Source organism: Pan paniscus, chromosome 11 (assembly GCF_029289425.2).
Source record: "Pan paniscus chromosome 11, NHGRI_mPanPan1-v2.0_pri, whole genome shotgun sequence".
Classification (NCBI taxonomy): domain Eukaryota; kingdom Metazoa; phylum Chordata; class Mammalia; order Primates; family Hominidae; genus Pan; species Pan paniscus.
In genome coordinates, this window is record NC_073260.2 from 67234655 (window position 1) to 67255723 (window position 21069).

Below are 21069 nucleotides of genomic sequence, written 5' to 3' on the forward strand. Positions count from 1 at the left end.
GCTTTTTTCTATAAACTTACCTCTTAGTACTGTAGTACTGTTTTTACTGTATCCCATAGGTTTTTTTTTTTTTTTTTTTTTTTTTTTTTTTTTTTTTTTTTTTTTTTTGAGATGGAGTCTCGCTCTGTTTCCCAGGCTGGAGTGCAGTGACGTGATCTCGGCTCACTGCAAGCTCCGCCTCCCGGGTTCACGCCATTCTCCCGCCTCAGCCTCCCGAGTAGCTGGGACTACAGGCGCCTGCCTTCACGCCCGGCTAATTTTTGTTTTTGTATTTTTAGTAGAGACGGGGTTTCACCGTGTTAGCCAGGATGGACTGAATCTCCTGACCCTATGATCCGCCCACCTCGGCCTCCCAAAGTGCTGGGATTACAGGCATGAGCCACTGCGCCCGGCCTGTGCCCTAGGTTTTAGTTTGACTTTAAACTTTTTCTTTTCTCGAAAACTCAGTGTCATGGCACCGGCTTCTTGTGCTTTGGGCAGTGAGACCCTTTTACTTGATAACAGTGGTAGCTGGGACAAGTTGGCAATGTAAATAAATAAACAGCATCTAGATTGGAAAGGAAGAAGTACAGTTATCTTTATGTACAGATGACGTGATCTTGCATTTAGAAAATCATAAGAAATTTACTAAAAAGTATTAGGACTCATGAACAAATTTAAGAATGTAACACTATATAAGATTGGTATACAAAAATAACTGTATTTCTTTACCAAGAAATCAAGAATCCAAAAATGGAATTAGAAAAATAAATCTTGTTACAATAGAATTAAACCTGGGGAAGCTTAAACTTGAACACTAAAAACTACAATACATGGTTAGCGTTGGAAACACCCAGATACCATCCCTGAGCCTTCTCTCCTTGGCTCTGAGGGCTTTACCTTCATGGGGTGAGGAAAGGGCTTGCATTCTTCGCTTTTACATTATATTAGGTGGGTTCGGGTTGAGGTATCTGCAATTCAAATGAGTATTACAATCTCTACTTTTATGGATAAGAGACTGAGGCCCACCAAGAGAGGGAATGACAGTCCATATCCTGGAAGGCGAATTGTCAGGCACTGATTTCCGCTATTTAACCCCTGCCAATGATCATGTATTTAAAGGATCCCCAGATACCATACCAATAGGTGTTCAAGAGAGAGGCCTGTAATCTAAGCGTCTGAGAAAACAAGGCTAGAGATTCCAATATTAGAGACAACAGGGCTCTGGGAAGATTAAGGTTGAGTTTTCTGTATCTGCAGAATAGAGTCACTGAGGACCAATTGCAAGATCAGAGGAGATGAAAGAACAAGTCAGGGCATGCTTAGGAAAAGAGAATACCAGGGATAGGTTTTAGGCAAGAGTCACATTGAGGAAGGGCAGGTTCTTGGCGTCGCTCAGGAAGAAATCCAAAAGCAAGCCTGTGGTGGAAGAAAGCAGCTCTACGGAGGCATTGGCGGTGTTACAGCCCTGCGTCCACTCCGGCAGGGCAGGGAGCCCTCCGTGGGTTGTGCTCCCAGAGCAGCAGCCTAGGGGTGGCTTGTAGTCATTTTTATAATTCACTTTTAATGGCATGCTAATTAAGGGGCGGGTTATTCAGAAATAGGTAGAAATGGGCAGTAACTTCCATCTGTTTCCATGGCAAGGGGTGGGGACTTCTCGTGATGCCATGGCATTGGCAAACTGTCATGGCACTGGTGGGATCGTCTTCTGGTGATCTGAGGCGTGAGGTGCTTTCGCTGCCTCTCCCAGTTTCCTGCGTGCCTCTTACCTGAAAGCCCATCACACCCCCATCTGCCCACCTACAAACGTCACTGCTCTTTCACCCCACCCCTGTTTCACACGCACTCCCACATCAACCCTGAGCATTCAAGCCTGCGTTTCCCGTTAGGAACCTCGGTGGTAGCCGGAGCTCTGAGAAACTCCTAGGCAGAACTCCTTGCCTAGTTTGTGGCAGAAATCAGGGAAGGAAAGGCAAATTTCAGGTCTTTCTCATAACAAATAAATAAAGATAGGTAGATTTGATTGACGGATGGATGGATGAAACGTGGGAGTCTACGGGCAAATATTTATCAGACACTGGAAGTGTAAGTTGTCACAAAGATTATGGAGTGCACCTGTCTTATGACCCTGTTATTTTATCCTAGTATATGCACTAAAGCATATTTTCTAACTGTGTAAATTGAAGGCTCACAAATTAGTTTAGTGAGAGAAAAGATAACGGATTGGAAGAGAATTACCATATTCATTAGTTGTGTTTTTAAAATTTTAAAGTAAAATAGAGACATGATTTTTTTCATGCTTTCGAATGCATCTATAAAAAATAGACTTGAGGGCTGGGCGCAGTGGCTCACGCTTGTAATCCCAGCACCTTGGGAGGCCGAGGAGGGCGGATCACGAGGTCAGGAGTTGGAGACCAGCCTGACCAACATGGTGAAAACCCGTCTCTACTAAAAATACAAAAATTAGGCGAGTGTGGTGGTGCACGCCTGTAATCCCAGCTACTTAGGAGGCTGAGGCAGGAGAATCGCTTGAACCCGGGAAGAGGAGGTTGCAGTGAGCCAAGATCGCACCATTGCACTCCAGCCTGGGCGACAGAGTGAGACTCCATCTCAAACAAACAAACAAACAAAAGTTACTCATTAATAGCATAGGCCAATTGTCCTCTATTGAAATTTCTCCATTATTTTCACAATGTCCCAGGCTGTGAAACCAGGATTTAATAAAGAACCAGAATGCCACATCTGTGTCACCTGGGTAGGGACCAGTCCTGATACATTAAGTCCGGGTCTCTGGGTAACTGGACTCAACTGCTGGGCAAAACAGAATGTCCGGCGTGGGTTCCTAACCGGGGACCGCAAAGCCTCATGGGAATTGTAGTGTCACCTTCCAATGATGTTACCCTCAAGGACCTTGGGAACCAGCTTTTCTCTCTGCGCGTGCGCCGCCCGGCCCACTCCGCCATTTTCCTCCGGAATTGCGGCGCCCAGAGGCGGTCCTGTAGCTGGGCCGGCTTGGGGCTTGGTTCTATGTCCCTGCGGGTCGGTGCAAGGGCGAAGAGGAACCCGTGGGCCTCAGGGGATCCCGGGGGGCCAGACCAGTGTTCCCTAGTTGTGGGAGCAGACACGTGGGCGCATCGCGGGCGGTCAGGGCCTGAAGGGCAGGTGCGGGCCGCGGACCCTGGCGGGGGCTGGGAGGACAGGCGTGGGGTCCCGGCAGCGAAGCGGGTTCTAGAGGCGCAGGAGTGGGTAGGCGAGGCCAGTGTCCCTGGGCCCGGAGTCTGCAGGCCGCGCTCCTGTCCTGCCACTGAGGGACCCGGTTACCAACCCGCATGATGCTCAATTTGCCCATCTGTCCCAGTGCTAACACACAGTTCTCGGGAGACGTTCCCCATTCCCAGAGGAGTAGTGTGAAACGCGTGCGCCTCTAGTCTTAAACTTGGCGTTTGTATTAGTTGGGTTTCCTGGTGTCTCTTTAGCAAGTGAAGTTTCTGGTTCCCTCCTTCACTGTGTGACCTGCCTAGCCCTCCTGGGTCGCATTTACAGAAGTTTATACGAGACCTAGTTTCCAGGGAAGAACTCACTGATTTCCGCGAGGGAGATGGCGTGATGGATGATGGTCGTCAGCCTTAAGGGTACTTCAGTCTTAACTGTGTGTTACAAAGTTTGAAAGGGAGGGTTCCCTATGAATAAGAAGCGCACTTGAAAGAACAGCCGTCTGGTCTAACCTCTCACTGGTGCTTCAGAGGAGGAAAAAAGGTCACAGGTGAAGATCCCAGTTTTCCTCGCTCAGGAAATATTAATTCTACTCCCTAGAATGCACAAGATTTGCAAAGACTAGGTGATAGTAGAAGGTTTGGACGAACTTTCAGAAGGTTGAGGTGAATTCAGCTGAGAGGAACAGGCAAGGACTTAGGAAATATTCCTTATTTGAAGGGGCCTGAAAGTGTGGTCTGGGGTACAGGAGTGACCTGTCATACTTGAGAGGATTAAAATACTCTCCAAACACAGTCCCATTCCTTCAACCTTAGCTCGTTTTTTCCAGCGTCTGAGATATAATAAACCTAGTCCATCACCAAATTTAGCATTAGATTGCGAAGTTCTATTGATTGTATTTGATTTGTAATTTAAGATTTTCTCCCCCTACGTAATTTTGTTTAAAACACAGAAGTTAATTCTGTTCACTTAGGTGTAACAGTTAATACTTGCTGTTTAAGGAACTAATTAAACCTTACTGGCTTATAAAAAACAACCACCATTTTATTTGTTTGAAGTTCTGTGGATCTGCATTTTGGTGTGGTGGGTTCAGCTGCGTAGTTGATATATTTGTGTTGCCTGGATCACAGAAGAGCCCTTAGTCACCTGGTGCCTTGACTGAGCCTTGTTGGTTTAAGATAGTTTCCTTCACAATCTGGTGGTTTCTGGTGACTCTTGGCTAGGCCCTGTGTCTCCAACAGGGTAGCTCCAGACCTCTTCACAATATGACTGTGTCCAAAATGGCAAGAACCAATGGATATTTGCATCACATTTTCCTTTGTCCATTCACTGGACAAGTCAGATGGAAAAGCCCAATTTATTGTCAGAGCATAATATGAGGGCTTGGATAGAAGGAAAGGTGTTATTGGGAAACATGAGTACAATGGTGTACTGTAGGAAATACATATTATGTACATTTTTAAAAATGTAATTGTAGGCCAAAATTGCTGGTTTGCCAGATGCACTTTCCATGATGTTCAGGTATAGAAAAGCAAGATGTACTGTCATGGGAACACTCATATGAAGTTATTTGTGGAATCTACATATTAATAGGAAAATAGTTAATACAGCCCAGTATATTTCTATAACATTTATTTTAGTGAACTTATAATGTTTCTTTACATTAAATTATTAGATTATATCTTTAGATAATATTGTTACTAAATTAGTAGGTAATACATATTTTTATTCCAAAATAAATTGTGCATCTAATGTCTACCAATTAATGTACTTGTAGATGTATCTTATCTCAACTTGAGTCTGTGCTGCCCCTAATGAGGCGTGAAGGACTCTTCTCCCATGGGGAAGTTTTTCTTTTTCAGGAGGGAGGAGGGCTTTCCCAGGTAATGTGTCTAGAGTGTTGGGCAGAAGAATCTGGGACCACACCACACCAGTTCTCTCCTTAATCCACGTCATTTGCCTTCTATCCCAGCTATGTTTCCAGTGTCCTCTGGGTGTTTCCAAGAGCAACAAGAAACGAATAAATCTCTGGTGAGTTGTTTATTTGTTCTTCACTTTGTTTTACACTGTATTTTCTGAGTTTATGGGTGTCTGTGAATTAAAAAGGAAAAGCAGAAATAAGTAAAACTCAGGTTGAAGGAAATATACATAAATAAGATAAAGCTGACCTGTAGACATAGGCAGGTTATAAGAGCTTAGAGTTGTCTAAGTTGGGTGCAAATTTTCCTCTGATCTTTCTGATGCCGAGACAAAAAAGGCAGTCGTATTTGTTATGTGATTGGAACGGAACCCGAGAAGAGAGCATGCTGTGTTCTTGTGGGACAGGAAAGTTTGTGTGCACCAAGTCTGAACCACCACCTTCATTGGTGACATAGATTATGTGCTGGAACTTATTTCACACCAGCCTGGCAGTAAACACTTGTAGTGTTGTGCAGTGGAAATGGTCATCTGCCACTAAAGCACAGCTTCCATCGTAAGGTATGCTCCTTGCTCAAAGAGTGTGGTCCCAAACAGCTTTTGGGAGGTCCTCCTTGATTCATGGATGAAACCCGGAACATTCTGAGGACTGAGTTAACCATAGGTCCTTAAATAACTCTCCACACCTTTTTCTTAGTTTATCTCTACATGCGGGGTGTGCAGCAGCCTCTTCAAAGTCATATTTTCTGGGAAATATTTCCAGTGTTTATTTGCACTTTAGCCCACTCTGTGTAGTCTTATTTCTTCTAAACTCACCATTAACCTAAATAATAGTCAAATTTAGGGGGACTGTATTTGCCTTACTCGAGTCTTCTACCATAGCTGAAACTGTCGTACCTGAGTGAGTTAGAGAGAAACGCCACACTTTGAGACGAATTCAGGAGTCCTTTATTAGCCAGTGACTGAGAGACGGCTAACGCATGAAATTCTCTCAGCCCCAAGGAAGGGAATAGATTTACTTTTATACTTTGGTTTAGAGAGGGGAGGGGGGATTCCAGCTGCAGCAACTTTACAGAAGAAAAAAACAGACAAAAAAGTGAAAAAGACAGATGGATACAGGAAAACAAACTGTTCCCGGTGCAGGGGCTTTAAATTCACCACAAAGTGATAGGTGAGGGGGCTCTGGGCGTTATCTGCTGGACAAATGTGGGGGCTTTATGATACTATCCCTGAGTAATTTGCTGGGAACTGCGGACATCGCTTGCCTCAGCACTTTATCAGTTAATTGCACTCTTTGATATGTTGAAAATCAGCTTGCACAAGTTAAAGTCCTTGAGGAAAGGTGGTGGGTAGGGAGCCCTTGATGTCTTGTAAATGAAGGAGCCCAATGGAGTTTGTCTAGTTTTCTCAGCTAAAGGAGAGTCTATTCATATTAAAAACAAGGTTAGCTATCTAAGGAAGAGTCTTTTCATGTTAATAAAACGTTGGGTATTACAAACCATCTCTTCATGATCTGGAAATTCTTCTGTGTTAGTGCTGTTAAAAGAAAAACTTTAAAGGAGTTTAATTGAGCAATAAGCGATTCACGAATCGGACAGTCCCCAGAATCACAGCAGATTCACAGAGACTCCAGTGCAGTCATGTGGTGGCAGAAGATTTATAGACAAAAGGAAAGTGGCATACCGAAATCAGAAGTGAGGTACAGAAACAACTCAGCGTTTGCCTTGTTTGAACACAGTTTGAACATTTGGCAGTGCCTGAGTGGTTGAAGTTTGGCCATTGGGATTGGCCAAGATGTAGCTGTTGTTCCAGGTGCATACTCTTAAGTTAGTTTTTCATTCTTGTATACTTATTAAGGTAAGTTGCAGTTCATCCACAAGGATTCATATATAGAATTATGGAGTCCATCTCAGGCCATACTTAGTTCACTTTAACAATGCCTTCCCTTTGGTTATTTTCTCAATTTTGAGAGATTGGCCAAAACTTCAGTCACTGGTGTCACTATTACCATTGCAAATGTACTTACTTGGCTTAGAAACCCACTGGGAAATAGACCAGTGAGATTTGAAAAGGTGGAACAAGGACTTGAGTAGAAGGTATCTTCTTATGCTGGAACATCCTGTTTACAGGAGAAAAACAAAACCTAGTTTGTTCTAGGATTTATGTGTTTCCTTAAAGTCTTAGTTTGATTATGTTACATTTAGCATGAGTGACTCCATTTTGGTTTGGTTTGGTCTGTTGGGACCTATTGCATGAGGTTAGTTCAAAACAATGGCCTCCCATAATTTTGCTTAAAAAATTCCTCTTTTGGCTGGGCACGGTGGCTCACACTTGTAATCCCAGCACTTTGGGAGGCTGAGGTGGGCAGATTACAAGGTCAGGAGATTGAGACCATCCTTGCTAATATGGTGAAACCCCATCTCTACTAAAAATACAAAAAATTAGCCAAGTGTGGTGGTGGGTGCCTGTAGTCCCAGCTACTCAGAAGGCTGAGGCAGGAGAATGGCCTGAACCCAGGAGATGGAGCTTGCAGTGAGCCAAGATCATGCCACTGCACTCCACTCTGGGGGACAGACCAAGACTCTGTCTTAGAAAAATAAAAAATCCTCCTTTTCAGTCAAGTTCTCACTTAGTTGAGAGTGTGACCAAAATGTAGGGCCTTAGCATCCCTCTTAGTTACCATTGTTTTGGGTTCCGGTTTTAGCACGTCATTCCCATTGTTTTGGGTTTCTGGTTTAGTACGACACTCCCATTGTTTTGGGTTCCAGTTTTAGCACGTCACTCCCATTGTTTTGGGTTCTGGTTTAGCACATCACTCCCATTGTTTTGGGTTCTGGTTTTAGCACATCACTCCCATTGTTTTGGGTTTCTGGTTTAGCAGGACGCTCCCATTGTTTTGGGTTTCTGGTTTTAGCACTTCACTCCCATTGTTTTGGGTTTCTGGTTTAGCAGGATGCTCCCATTGTTTTGGGTTTCTGGTTTTAGCACATCACTCCCATTGTTTTGGATTTCTGGTTTAGCAGGACGCTCCCATTGTTTTGGGTTTCTGGTTTAGCAGGTCACTCATATTGTTTTGGGTTCCGGTTTAAGCACATCACTCCCATTGTTTTGGGTTTCTTGTTTTAGCACGTCACTCCCATTGTTTTGGGTTCCAGTTTTAGCATGTCACTCCCATTGTTTTGGGTTTCTGGTTTAGCAGGTCACTCCCATTGTTTTTGGTTTCTGGTTTAGCAGGTCACTCCCATTGTTTTGGGTTTCTGGTTTAGCAGGTCACTCCCATTGTTTTGGGTTTCTGGTTTACAGGTCACTCCCATTGTTTTCGGTTTCTGGTTTAGCAGGACACTCCCATTGTTTTCGGTTCCGGTTTAAGCACATCACTCCCATTGTTTTCATTTCCGGTTTTAGCACATCACTCCCATTGTTTTGGGTTCCGGTTTTAGCAAGTCACTCCCATTGTTTTGGGTTTCTGGTTTAGCACGTCACTCCCATTGTTTTGGGTTCTGGTTTTAGTGCATGTCACTCCCATTGTTTTGGGTTCCAGTTTTAGTACATCACTTCCATTGTTTTGGGTTTTTGGTTTAGCATGTTACTCCTGTTGTTTTGGGTTTCTGGTTCAGCATGTCACTCATAGGTTACGGTGTCCTTATGGTTGCACATTTTTTTTAAATCTCTTGTCATTCCAGTTGAAGAGATACCATTTGACATTTTAGAGATGGCTGCATGCAAACTCTTAAAACATTTGAGTAAGTACAGTGCACCAGGGAGACTCTTCTGACTATTGGGATAACACCAAGAATTTGGTATATGCTCCTTACTCAGGGTCCCCATAAATCAAACCACCTAAAATCAAATAGATTAAAGAATGAATTAGATAAAGAGTTTTCTTTCTTAACTAAGTGGGTTTTTTTTGTTAATTCCCTACAACCAAATCTTTATAATACCCCATGTTTTCTCCACATGCTGTAAGTGTTAGCAGCTGCACAGATACTTAAGATAAGAGTCTCATGATAGTAGAGAAGTCTTGATTTGTGATCTTGGGAAAAGCTGTTCACATTAAGGATGCCATCTTCTTCTGGTGGGAACTGTCCTTTTTAGCTTTACCTTAAGGGTTCCAATGGGTATATGGTTCCGAGTGTGGAGGGACCCTTCTGAGTTGTGAGACTATGAACCCAAAGTTTAAGGTTTTAAAGTTTTGCTGTCATGTGGATGGCAAGGGCAGTCCTTCTCTGATGTTCTCAGAAGATCCAGTCATCAGATTCTAGATTTTGAAGGGGTTGACTGTCCTCAGTGAACCATAAAAGGCTTTCTTTACCTGGTGAAAATACACTTCAGGGTAATAATCTACTGTTTTAACATCAACTCTCTTACATGGAAGAGCTTTTATACAATCAGAAAACATGCACTGAAAATGACAACTGAATGAAATCCCTTTATAAAATGTTTAAATGACCTATCAGGTAACCAAATGTACCTGAAGTTTTGATTGTTTTCCTAGGAATATAGGTTTGACAAACCAAACATTGGTTATAAACTATTTTAGCAATTTAGAAATCACCACACCAATATATTTAATTTGGATCATTTTCTCTTTCCATGATGAGTTATGGAATGCAGAACTTTTAATAACAAAAGTTTTAAGGACTTAAGAAGGATAAGGTGGCCATCCTGATTCTTCATAAGTCTGTGCTTAATTAACATTAGACTTACATCCTCTTGAATACCAACTGTTTCTCCAAATTAGGTGCATGGCACTGGTAACTGATGAGTAGTTATAGGTAATTTGACTTAGACCACGGAGTTTATTTAAATTATATATCTAAACAATTTCAATATTGGTGATTTAGCATGCAAATGTGGCAAAATATTTCCTTGGTTTAAAATTTTTGTTTTACTTGGGTTAGCAGTTTTATAAACCAGTTGGTCATTTTATTAAATTTTGAGATTTTTTTTTTTTTTGAGACAGAGTCTCACTCTGTTACCTAGGCTGGAGTGCAGTGGCACAATCTTGGCTCACTGCAACCTCTGTCTCCTGGGTAAAAGCAATTCTCTTGCCTCAGCCTCCCAAGTAGCTGGGATTACAGACACATACAACCACACCCAGCTAATTTTTGTATTTTTAGTAGAGGTGGGGTTTCACCGTTGGCCAGGCTGGTCTCAAACTCCTGACCTCAAGTGATCCACCGGCCTTGGCCTCCCAAAGTGCTGGGATTGCCAAAGTGAGCCACTGCACCCAGCCTAACTTTTGAGAATTCTTAACCTGTCCAGTTCTTGTGGTATTGGGGAACTTATGGGGAATTTTTTTTTTTTTTTTTTTGAGACGGAGTCTCGCTCTGTCGCCCAGGCTGGAGTGCAGTGGCGCGATCTCGGCTCACTGCAAGCTCCGCCTCCCGGGTTCACGCCATTCTCCTGCCTCAGCCTCCCGAGTAGCTGGGACTACAAGCGCCCGCTACCACGCCCGGCTAATTTTTTGTATTTTTAGTAGAGACGGGGTTTCACCGTTTTAGCCAGGATGGTCTTGATCTCCTGACCCCGTGATCCGCCCGCCTCGGCCTCCCAAAGTGCTGGGATTACAGGCGTGAGCCACCGCGCCCGGCCCTTATGGGGAATTTTTACCCATGATGTTAAAGTTATTAGAAATCTGTGTTCACAAGTGTTGTTCAGGGTCCTTTTCATTCTTTCATGAATCTTCTTTTTTTTTTCTTTTATTATTATACTTTAAGTTTTAGGGTACATGTGCACATTGTGCAGGTTAGTTACATATGTATACATGTGCCACGCTGGTGCACTGCACCCACTAACTCGTCATCTAGCATTAGGTATATCTCCCAATGCTATCCCTCCCCCCTCCCCCCACGCCACAACAGTCCCCAGAGTGTGTTGTTCCCCTTCCTGTGTCCATGTGATCTCATTGTTCAATTCCCACCTATGAGTGAGAATATGCAGTGTTTGGTTTTTTGTTCTTGCGATAGTTTACTGAGAATGATGATTTCCAATTTCATCTATGTCCCTACAAAGGACATGAACTCATCATTTTTTATGGCTGCATAGTATTCCATGGTGTGTATGTGCCACATTTTCTTAATCCAGTCTATCATTGTTGGACATTTGGGTTGGTTCCAAGTCTTTGCTATTGTGAATAGTGCCACAATAAACATACATGTGCATGTGTCTTTATAGCAGCGTGATTTAGAGTCCTTTGGGTATATACCCAGTAATGGGATGGCTGGGTCAAATGGTATTTCTAGTTCTAGATCCCTGAGGAATTGCCACACTGACTTCCACAATGGTTGAACTAGTTTACAGTCCCACCAACAGTGTAAAAGTGTTCCTATTTCTCCACATCCTCTCCAGCACCTGTTGTTTCCTGACTTTTTAATGATTGCCATTCTAACTGGTTTGAGATGGCATCTCATTGTGGTTTTGATTTGCATTTCTCTGATGGCCAGTGATGATGAGCATTTTTTCTTGTGTCTTTTGGCTGCATAAATGTCTTCTTTTGAGAAGTGTCTGTTCATATCCTTTGCCCACTTTTTGAGGGGGTTGTTTGTTTTTTTCTTGTAAATTTGTTTGAGTTCATTGTAGATTCTGGATATTAGCCCTTTGTCAGACGAGTAGGTTGCAAAAATTTTCTCCCATTTTGTAGGTTGACTGTTCACTCTGATGGCAGTTTCTTTTGCTGTGCAGAAGCTCTTTAGTTTAATTAGATCCCATTTGTCAATTTTGGCTTTTGTTGCCATTGCTTCTGGTGTTTTAGACATGAACTCCCTGCCTGTGCCTATGTCCCGAATGGTAATGCCTAGGTTTTCTTCTAGGGTTTTTATGGTTTTAGGTCTAATATTTAAGTCTTTAATCCATCTTGAATTAATTTTTGTATAAGGTGTAAGGAAGGGATCCAGTTTCAGCTTTCTACATATGGCTAGCCAGTTTTCCTAGCACCATTTATTAAATAGGGAATCCTTTCCCCATTGCTTGTTTTTCTCAGGTTTGTCAAAGATCAGATAGTTGTAGATATGTGGCATTATTTCTGAGGGCTCCGTTCTGTTCCATTGATCTATATCTCTGTTTTGGTACCAGTACCATGCTGTTTTGGTTACTGTAGCCTTGTAGTATAGTTTGAAGTCAGGTAGCTTGATGCCTCCAGCTTTGTTCTTTTGGCTTAGGATTGACTTGGTGATGCAGGCTCTTTTTTGGTTCCATATGAACTTTAAAGTAGTTTTTTCCAATTCTGTGAAGAAAGTCATTGGTAGCTTGATGGGGATGGCATTGAATCTATAAATTACCTTGGGCAGTATGGCCATTTTCATGATATTGATTCTTCCTATCCATGAGCATGGAACGTTCTTCCATTTGTTTCTATCCTCTTTTATTTCATTGAGCAGTGGTTTGTCATTCTCCTTGAAGAGGTCCTTCACGTCCCTTGTAAATTGGATTCCTAAGTATTTTATTATCTTTGAAGAAATTGTGAATGGGGGTTCACTCATGATTTGGCTCTCTGTTTGTCTGTTATTGGTGTATAAGAATGCTTGTGATTTTTGTACATTGATTTTGTATCCTGAGACTTTGCTGAGGTTACTTATCAGCTTAAGGAGATTTGGGGCTGAGACAATGGGGTTTTCTAAATATACAATCATGTCATCTGCAAACAGGGACAATTTGACTTCATCTTTTCCTAATTGAATACCCTTTATTTCCTTCTCCTGCCTAATTGCCCTGGCCAGAACTTCCAACACTATGTTGAATAGGAGCGGTGAGAGAGGGCATCCCTGTCTTGTGCCAGTTTTCAAAGGGAATGCTTCCAGTTTTTGCCCATTGAGTATGATATTGGCTGTGGGTTTGTCATAGATAGCTCTTATTATTTTGAGATATGCCCCATCAATACCTAATTTATTGAGAGTTTTTAGCATGAGGTGTTGTTGAATTTTGTCAAAGGCCTTTTCTGCATCTATTGAGATAATCATGTGGTTTTTGTCTTTGGTTCTGTTTATATGCTGGACTACATTTATTGATTTGTGTATATTGAACCAGCCTTGCATCCCAGGGATGAAACCCACTTGATCATGGTGGATAAGCTTTTTCAGGTGCTGCTGGATTCGGTTTGCCAGTATTTTATTGAGGATTTTTGCATCAATGTTCCTCAAGGATATTGGTCTAAAATTCTCTTTTTTGGTTGTGTCTCTTCCCGGCTTTGGTATCATGATGATGCTGGCCTCATAAAATGAGTTAGGGAGGATTCCCTCTTTTTCTATTGATTGGAATAGTTTCAGAAGGAATGGTACCAGTTCTTCCTTGTACCTCTGGTAGAATTCGGCTGTGAATCCATTTGGTCCTGGGCCCTTTTTGGTGGTAAGCTATTGATTACTGCCACAATTTCAGCTCCTGTTATTGGTCTATTCAGAGATTCCACTTCTTCCTGGTTTAGTCTTGGGAGAGTGTATGTGTGGAGGAATTCATCCATTTCTTCTAGATTTTCTAGTTTATTTGCATAGAGGTGTTTGTAGTATTCTCCGATGGTAGTTTGTATTTCTGAGGGATCAGTGGTGATACCCCCTTTATCATTTTTTATTGTGTCTATTTGATTCTTCTCTCTTTTTTTCTTTATTAGTCTTGCTAGCGGTCTATCAATTTTGTCAATCCTTTCGTAAAACCAGCTCCTGGATTCATTAATTTTTTGAAGGGTTTTTTTGTCGCTATTTCCTTCAGTTCTGCTCTGATTTTAGTTATTTCTTGCCTTCTGCTAGCTTTTGAATGTGTTTGCTCTTGCTTTTCTAGTTCTTTTAATTGTGATGTTAGGGTGTCAATTTTGGATCTTTTCTGCTTTCCCTTGTGGGCATTTAGTGCTATAAATTTCCCTCTACACACTGCTTTGAATGTGTCCCAGAGATTCTGGTATGTTGTGTCTTTGTTCTCGTTGGTTTCAAAGAACATCTTTATTTCTGCCTTCATTTCGTTATGTACCCAGTAGTCATTCAGGAGCAGGTTGTTCAGTTTCCATGTAGTTGAGCAGTTTTGAGTGAGTTTCTTAATCCCGAGTTCTAGTTTGATTGCACTGTGGTCTGAGAGACAGTTTGTTATAATTTCTGTTCTTTTACATTTGCTGAAGAGGGCTTTACTTCCAAGTATGTGGTCAATTTTGGAATAGGTGTGGCGTGGTGCTGGAAAAAAATGTATATTCTATTGATTTGGGGTGGAGAGTTCTGTAGATGTCTATTAGGTCCGCTTTGTGCAGAGCTGAGTTCAATTCCTTGGTATCCTTGTGAACTTTCTGTCTCATTGATCTGTCTAATGTTGACAGTGGGGTGTTAAATTCTCCCATAATTATTATTATGTGGGAGTCTAAGTCTCTTTGTAGGTCACTCAGGACTTGCTTTATGAATCTGGGTGCTCCTGTATTGGGTGCATATATATTTAGGATAGTTAGCTCTTCTTGTTGGATTGATCCTTTTACCATTATGTAATGGTCTTCTTTGTCTCTTTTGATCTTTGTTGGTTTAAAGTCTGTTTTATCAGAGACTAGGATTGCAACCCCTGCCTTTTTTTGTTTTCCATTTGCTTGGTAGATCTTCCTCCATCCTTTTATTTTGAGCCTATGCGTGTCTGTGCACGTGAGATGGGTTTCCTGAATACAGCACACTGATGGGTCTTGACTCTTTATCCAATTTGCCAGTCTGTGTCTTTTAATTGGAGCATTTAGTCCATTTACATTTAAAGTTAATGTTGTTATGTGTGAATTTGATCCTGTCATTATGATGTTAGCTGGTTATTTTCCTCTGTAGTTGATGCAGTTTATTCCTAGTCTTGATGGTCTTTACAATTTGGCATGTTTTTGCAGTGGCTGATACCGATTGTGCCTTTCCATGTTTAGTGCTTCCTTCAGGAGCTCTTTTAGGGCAGGCCTGGTGGTGACAAAATCTCTCAGCATTTACTTGTCTGTAAAGTATTTTATTTCTCCTTCACTTATGAAGCTTAGTTTGGCTGGATATGAAATTCTGGCTTGAAAATTCTTTTCTTTAAGAATGTTGAATATTGGCCCCCACTCTCTTCTGGCTTGTAGAGTTTCTGCCGAGAGATCAGCAGTTAGTCTGATGGACTTCCCTTTGAGGGTAACCCGACCTTTCTCTCTGGCTGCCCTTAATATTTTTTCCTTCATTTCAACTTTGGTGAATCTGACAAATATGTGTCTTGGAGTTGCTGTTCTCGAGGAGTATCTTTGTGGCGTTCTGTGTATTTCCTGAATCTGAATGTTGGCCTGCTTTGCTAGACTGGGGAATTTCTCTTGGATAATATCCTGCAGAGTGTTTTCCAACTTGGTTCCATTCTCCCTGTCACTTTCAGGTACACCAATCAGACGCAGATTTGGTCTTTTCACATAGTCCCATATTTCTTGGAGGCTTTGTTCTTTTCTTTTTATTCTTTTTTCTCTAAACTTCCCTTCTCGCTTCATTTCATTCATTTCATCTTCCATCACTGATACCCTTTCTTCCAGTTGATCGCATCAGCTCCTGAGGCTTCAGCATTCTTCACATATTTCTCGAGCCTTGGCTTTCAGCTCCATCAGCTCCTTTAAGCACTTCTCTATATTGGTTATTCTAGTTATACATTCATCTAAAGTTTTTTCAAAGTTTTCAACTTCTTTGCCTTTGGTTTGAATTTCCTCCTGTAGCTCGGAGTAGTTTGATCGTCTGAAGCCTTCTTCTCTCAACTCATCAAAGTCATTCTCTGTCCAGCTTTGTTCCATTGCTGGTGAGGAACTGCATTCCTTTGGAGGAGGAGAGGTTCTCTACTTTTTAGAGTTTCCAGTTTTTCTGCTCTGTTTTCTCCCCATCTTTGTGGTTTTATCTACTTTTGGTCTTTGATGATGGTGATGTACAGATGGGTTTTTGGTGTGGGTGTCCTTTTTGTTTGTTAGTTTTCCTTCTAACAGACAGTAACCTCAGCTTCAGGTCTGTTGGAGTTTGCTAGAGGCCCATTCCAGACCCTGTTTACCTGGGTATCAGCAGTAGTGTCTGCAAAACTGTCAATTTTCGTGATCCGCGAATGCTGCTGTCTGATCATTCCTCTGGAAGTTTTGTCTCAGAGGAGTACCCGGTCATGTGAGGTGTCAGTCTGCCCCTGCTGGGGGGTGCCTCCCAGTTAGGCTGCTCGGGGGTCAGGGGTCAGGGATGCACTTGAGGAGGCAGTCTGCCCATTCTCAGATCTCCAGCTGCATGCTGAGAGAACCACTGCTCTCCTCAAAGCTGTCAGACAGGGACATTTAAGTCTGCAGAGGTTACTGCTGTCTTTTTGTTTGTCTGTGCCCTGCCCCCAGAGGTGGAGCCTGCAGAGGCAGGCAGGCCTCCTTGAGCTGTGGTTGGCTCCACCCAGTTCAAGCTTCCTGGCTGCTTTATTTACCTAAGAGAGCCTGGGCAATGGCCAGTGTCCCTCCCCCAGCCTCGCTGCCACCTTGCAGTTTGATCTCAGACTGCTCTGTTAGCAATCAGTGAGATTCCATGGGCATAGGACCCTCCGAGCCATGTGCGGGATATAATCTCCTGGTGCGCCGTTTCCTAAGCCCATCAGAAAAGCACAGTATTATGGTGGGAGTGGCCCGATTTTCCAGGTGCCATCTGTCACCCCTTTCCTTGACCAGGAAAGGGAACTAGCTCCCTGACCCCTTGTGCTTCCTGAGTGAAGCAATGCCTCGCCCTGCTTTGGTTAGTGCACAGTGCACTTCACTCACTGTCCTGCACCCACTCTCTGGCACTCCCTAGTGAGATGAACCCGGTACCTCAAATGGAAATGCAGGAATCACCCGTCTTCTGCATCGCTCATGCTGGGAGCTGTAGACCGGAGCTGTTCCTATTCGGCCATCTTGGCTCCTCCTCCCATTATTTTTTAATATTATCTGAAAATCTTCTTTAAAGAGAGAAAGCCAAATGTCACCCACTTTTTCATAAAACCTTATAGGCAAATCTATTATTCTTTTTTTTTTTTTGAGATGGATTTTCCCTCTTGTTGCCCAGGCTGGAGTGCAGTGGTGCGATCTTGGTTTACTGCAACCCCCTGCCTCCCAGGTTCAAGCAATTCTCCCACACCAGCTCCTGAGTAGCTGGGGTTAGAGGCATGCCCCACCATGCCCAGCTAATTTTGTATTTTTAGTAGAGACGGGGTTTTTCCTTGTTGGTCAGGCTGGCCCTGAACTCCTGACCTCAGGTGATCCACCTGCCTCGGCCTCCCCAAGTGTTGCGATTACAGGCATGAGCCACTGCCCCTGGCCATTTTTTTTTTTTTTTAAAGATAGCGTCTTGCTCCATCACCCTCCTCACCACATTATAGCTCTGGGGGCCAAGCTGCATCACAATGGAAATCATGGAGCCACAGGAAGAATCCACTCAGCTTTGCAAGATGCTGCCCAAGGGGTTGCTTGGAGTAACCAAATTAACATTTTTCATTCTGCTCAGAGCAAAATACATGTAACAAAACATAGACACGAGCCACTTTGCTTAGCACCCAGTGTCAAACTGGTAAGACTTAAACTTGCTCCCAGATAGGCCGCGCCATCTCTAAATCTTTTTAGAAGCTTCTGCATATTAATAGGCATCCCTAGATGAGACTAATTTGGGAGCCCTCATTTTTAAATGCACTTCAGGGCATTATTCATTTGGAATGTTCCACTGTAAGTTATCTTTAGTAAGATTTTGCCATTTCTGTAAGACTTTGCTGCTTCCCAGGCCTAATGAATTAGCCAGAAGGAACTTAGTTTTCCAGAAATTAAGGATCCTATTTTTACCTAATATATTGGCTTTACTCCCAGGTTCCCTTGATTGACTTAGCCAATGATTTTTTTTTCCTACCTAAGCATGCGAGGAAAATGAAACAAAGGGGTAGAACACAAAAATCTCTGTGAATTTTCAAAAGCCAAATTTTACAACCCTCCAATATTATCATTTACTATCACTTTCCTTCTGACCCATTCAGATGTAGGAGGCCTCTAACTGCAACTGGATTCAAGCCAGTTAACTACTGGATCAAATCTGATCCTGGACCTGGTCCCGTTTCTGTCATAACTTCTAAAACATCCAGCCAGTCATGGCTGGATAGCAGTTTGGAACAGAAATTTGCTCAAAGAAACTCAGAGCTCAAAACACAAATCCATGGAGCTCTGAAATCGGAGAGAGAATTTACCACAATCCCCAGCTGCTCCAAGAGGTCAAAGGGCACAAGTGTTACAGAATCCTGAGGCGTCACTTTTCTGCCTGAAACCTCTGGCTGGTGGCGCCTTTACCTGTGTTTTGCTCAGGCCCACTGGGTTTGTTCTGTCCACTCGGCTCATGCTGGTGGTCTGGATCATACACCTGCCAAGGGTAAGCTGGGTACAGAGCAGTGAAGGGTGTGTGAACGAGCATGAGATCTGGCCACTGCACACAGCCAAGCATGCCAGCTGTGGTGGGGTGGGCAGCTCCAGGCACTGGCACAGGCACCAGCTCCCTGTGAGGCTGCAGCTGGACCAGGCCGACTGCAAACAGCTTCCACTGTGGGTATCAGGGAATGCAGTGGCGCCCGGAAGCTTGGAGATGCAGGAACTGCAGAGCCCCAAAGAAGGTGTCACAGCCCTGGCTTGGGGCGCACCTAGGTCTGGGCTCCCTGAAGGGCCACAGCTCTTCTCTCCTTCTCTCTTCTCTTCTTCTTGCCTGCAATTTGGCAAGCAAGGGGTGCGTTTCAGCCCTGTTTATGTTACATCTCCTTCAGCCCTGCTAGTTGGCAGGTCCTGAGTTCTTGTCCTGAGTCCAGGAAGAATGAGGTATGTGGGCAAGTAGAAGGTGAGCAAGGTGAAGAGGTGCTTTATTGAGCAACAGTACAGCTCAGAGGAGACCTGCAGTGGGTAGCTCCTTTCTGCAGGCAGGTCATCCCAACGTCTGTTCAGCTCTCAGCAGCTGAGATGCATGGTGGATAGCTGTGCCCACAGTGCCCAGGCTGTTCGAGCTGAGGAGTGCCTTCAGGCCAGTGCTGAGCCACTCTTAGCCCCACCTCAACCTCCCTCCTGTGCTTGTCAGTGCCCAAAGTCTGGAGGGAGCCGAGGTGGTAGGGAGCTGGCATGTCAGCACTGCCCTGAGTTTGCACAAACGGGGCTGGGTTGCGACTGTGCCCGGGTTCAGCCTCAACTTGGATCCGAAGTTGGAGTGGGCTCTGGGAGTGGAGAGATGCCAGGTGGTGGGACCAGGTACGACTGAGCCTGCAGGGGCAGGGGGGCTTGCTGGGCCTCTGAGAGTGCAAAGATGCCCGGGTTTGCAGTCATGGCTGGATGGCTGCAGCTGTGCCTGGGAGGGCGGGGCTCCTGCCTGCCAATTTAGAAGGGGTGGGTCTCCCACCCATTCCTGGCTCCCACCAGCTTCGAGGAGCGCACAGCCCCAGCCACACCTCCCCACTGCAGCCAGTGTCTCCGTAGCAACTGCTCCACGTGGGCCACTGCTGCCATCACAGAGCAGTCCTTGCAGGTGCCTTTCTTGTACCTCAGCACTCCTGGGGGTCATTAGAAGCCCTAGCAACACTGCTCACCACACTATAGCTCCGGAGGCCCTAGCAGTCCTGCTCCCACAGATCCCACTTCTGACACCATCTATTAAAAGAAAATCTTCAGCTGAATTAAATTTAAAGGAACTTAATTGAGCAATGAATGATTCACGAATCAGGCAACCCCCAGAATCACAGCAGATTCGGTGAGACTCCAGCACAGCTACGTGGTGGAAGATTTATAGACAATAAAGGGAACATGATGTACAGAAATCTGAAGTGAGGAGTGAGGTCCAGAAGCAACTGGGTCCATTACAGTTCTCAGCAGTGAGGTCCAGAAACAACTGGACTGGTTACAGTGCTCAGCATTTGCCTTATTTGAACACAGCTGAACACTCAGCAGTGTGTGAGTGGCAGAAGTTTGGCTGTTGGGATTGGCCAGGACTCAGCTATAGTTACAGGCGCGTACTCCTAAGTTAGGTTATCAGTCTTTCTACCTATTAAGTTAGGTTGCAGTTTGTCCACAGGGACTCAAATCTAGAAGTACAGAGTCCTTCCCAGGCCATATTTAGTTCACTGTAACAGTTCCTATTATGACCTAACTGATAGTTATTTTTCTCTGAATTTTCCTTTCTTCTCAACAGCTTGTCCAAATGTTCCATTGGTCCCTGTTCATCCCGCCCTGCAGTTCTCCTTGACTGATTCATCCCTTTGTGGTTTGCAGTCCTGTTTCTCTAAAGCTTGGACCCCTTCAGTCTTTCCATCATAGGTTTAACTCTCTGTTGAATGCTTCTTTGTAGCTACGCAAAAGTTACCTTAAGCTAAAAAAATTCAAAGTGAAAGCCACATCCTCCTCTCTTCCCTTATGTGTATGGTATTACTACCATGCAGCCAGTGACCCAAAATGGGATTTCTTCTGGGCTTTTCTTGCTTAGATTCAGGCTCATCTGGTGTCAGCCTTGTTACTTTTGTTTCCTTGTTCTTTTATTTTTAATTTTTTTTCTTTTGAGACAGGTTTCGCTCTTGTTGCCCAGGCTAGAGCGCAGTGGTGTGATCTCGGCTCACCGCAGCCTCCACCTCCCGGGTTCAAGCAATTCTCCTGCCTCAGCTCCTGAGTAGCTGGTATTACAGGCATTTGCCACCACGCCCGGCTAATTTTGTATTTTTAGTAGAGACGGGGTTTCTCTGTTTTGATCAGGGTGGTCTCGAACTCCCGACCTCAGGTGATCTGCCTGCCTTGGCCTCCCAAAATGCTGGGATTACAGGCGTGAGCCACTGTGCCTGGCCTGCTTGTTGTTTTCACCTCATCCTTATTTCTGAATACAGGAGAGGAGCTGAGTTGGTATTCACTAACAAGCACGGAAGCTTTGTTACATTTACAGTGTCATTCTTGGCAAAACCTGAATGGTATGTTTGTGGGGTGATGAGGTTCAGTCCCCTGTGACCTGTGCATCTGGCCAACACTGTGGTGAC

The 21069-nt window shown here is 43.9% G+C and overlaps 1 long non-coding RNA gene across 1 annotated transcript; it reads right to left on the minus strand.

The window, feature by feature from the left end:
- Nucleotides 1–5150: 5150 nt before the first annotated feature.
- LOC134728536 (uncharacterized) lies at nt 5151–19582 on the minus strand. Its single transcript, XR_010109040.1, has 3 exons — nt 17412–19582; nt 16874–17001; nt 5151–5283 (listed from the first exon to the last, which is right to left on the minus strand). It is a non-coding gene; the product is annotated as an uncharacterized LOC134728536 (long non-coding RNA).
- Between the last annotated feature and the right edge of the window lie 1487 nt (nt 19583–21069).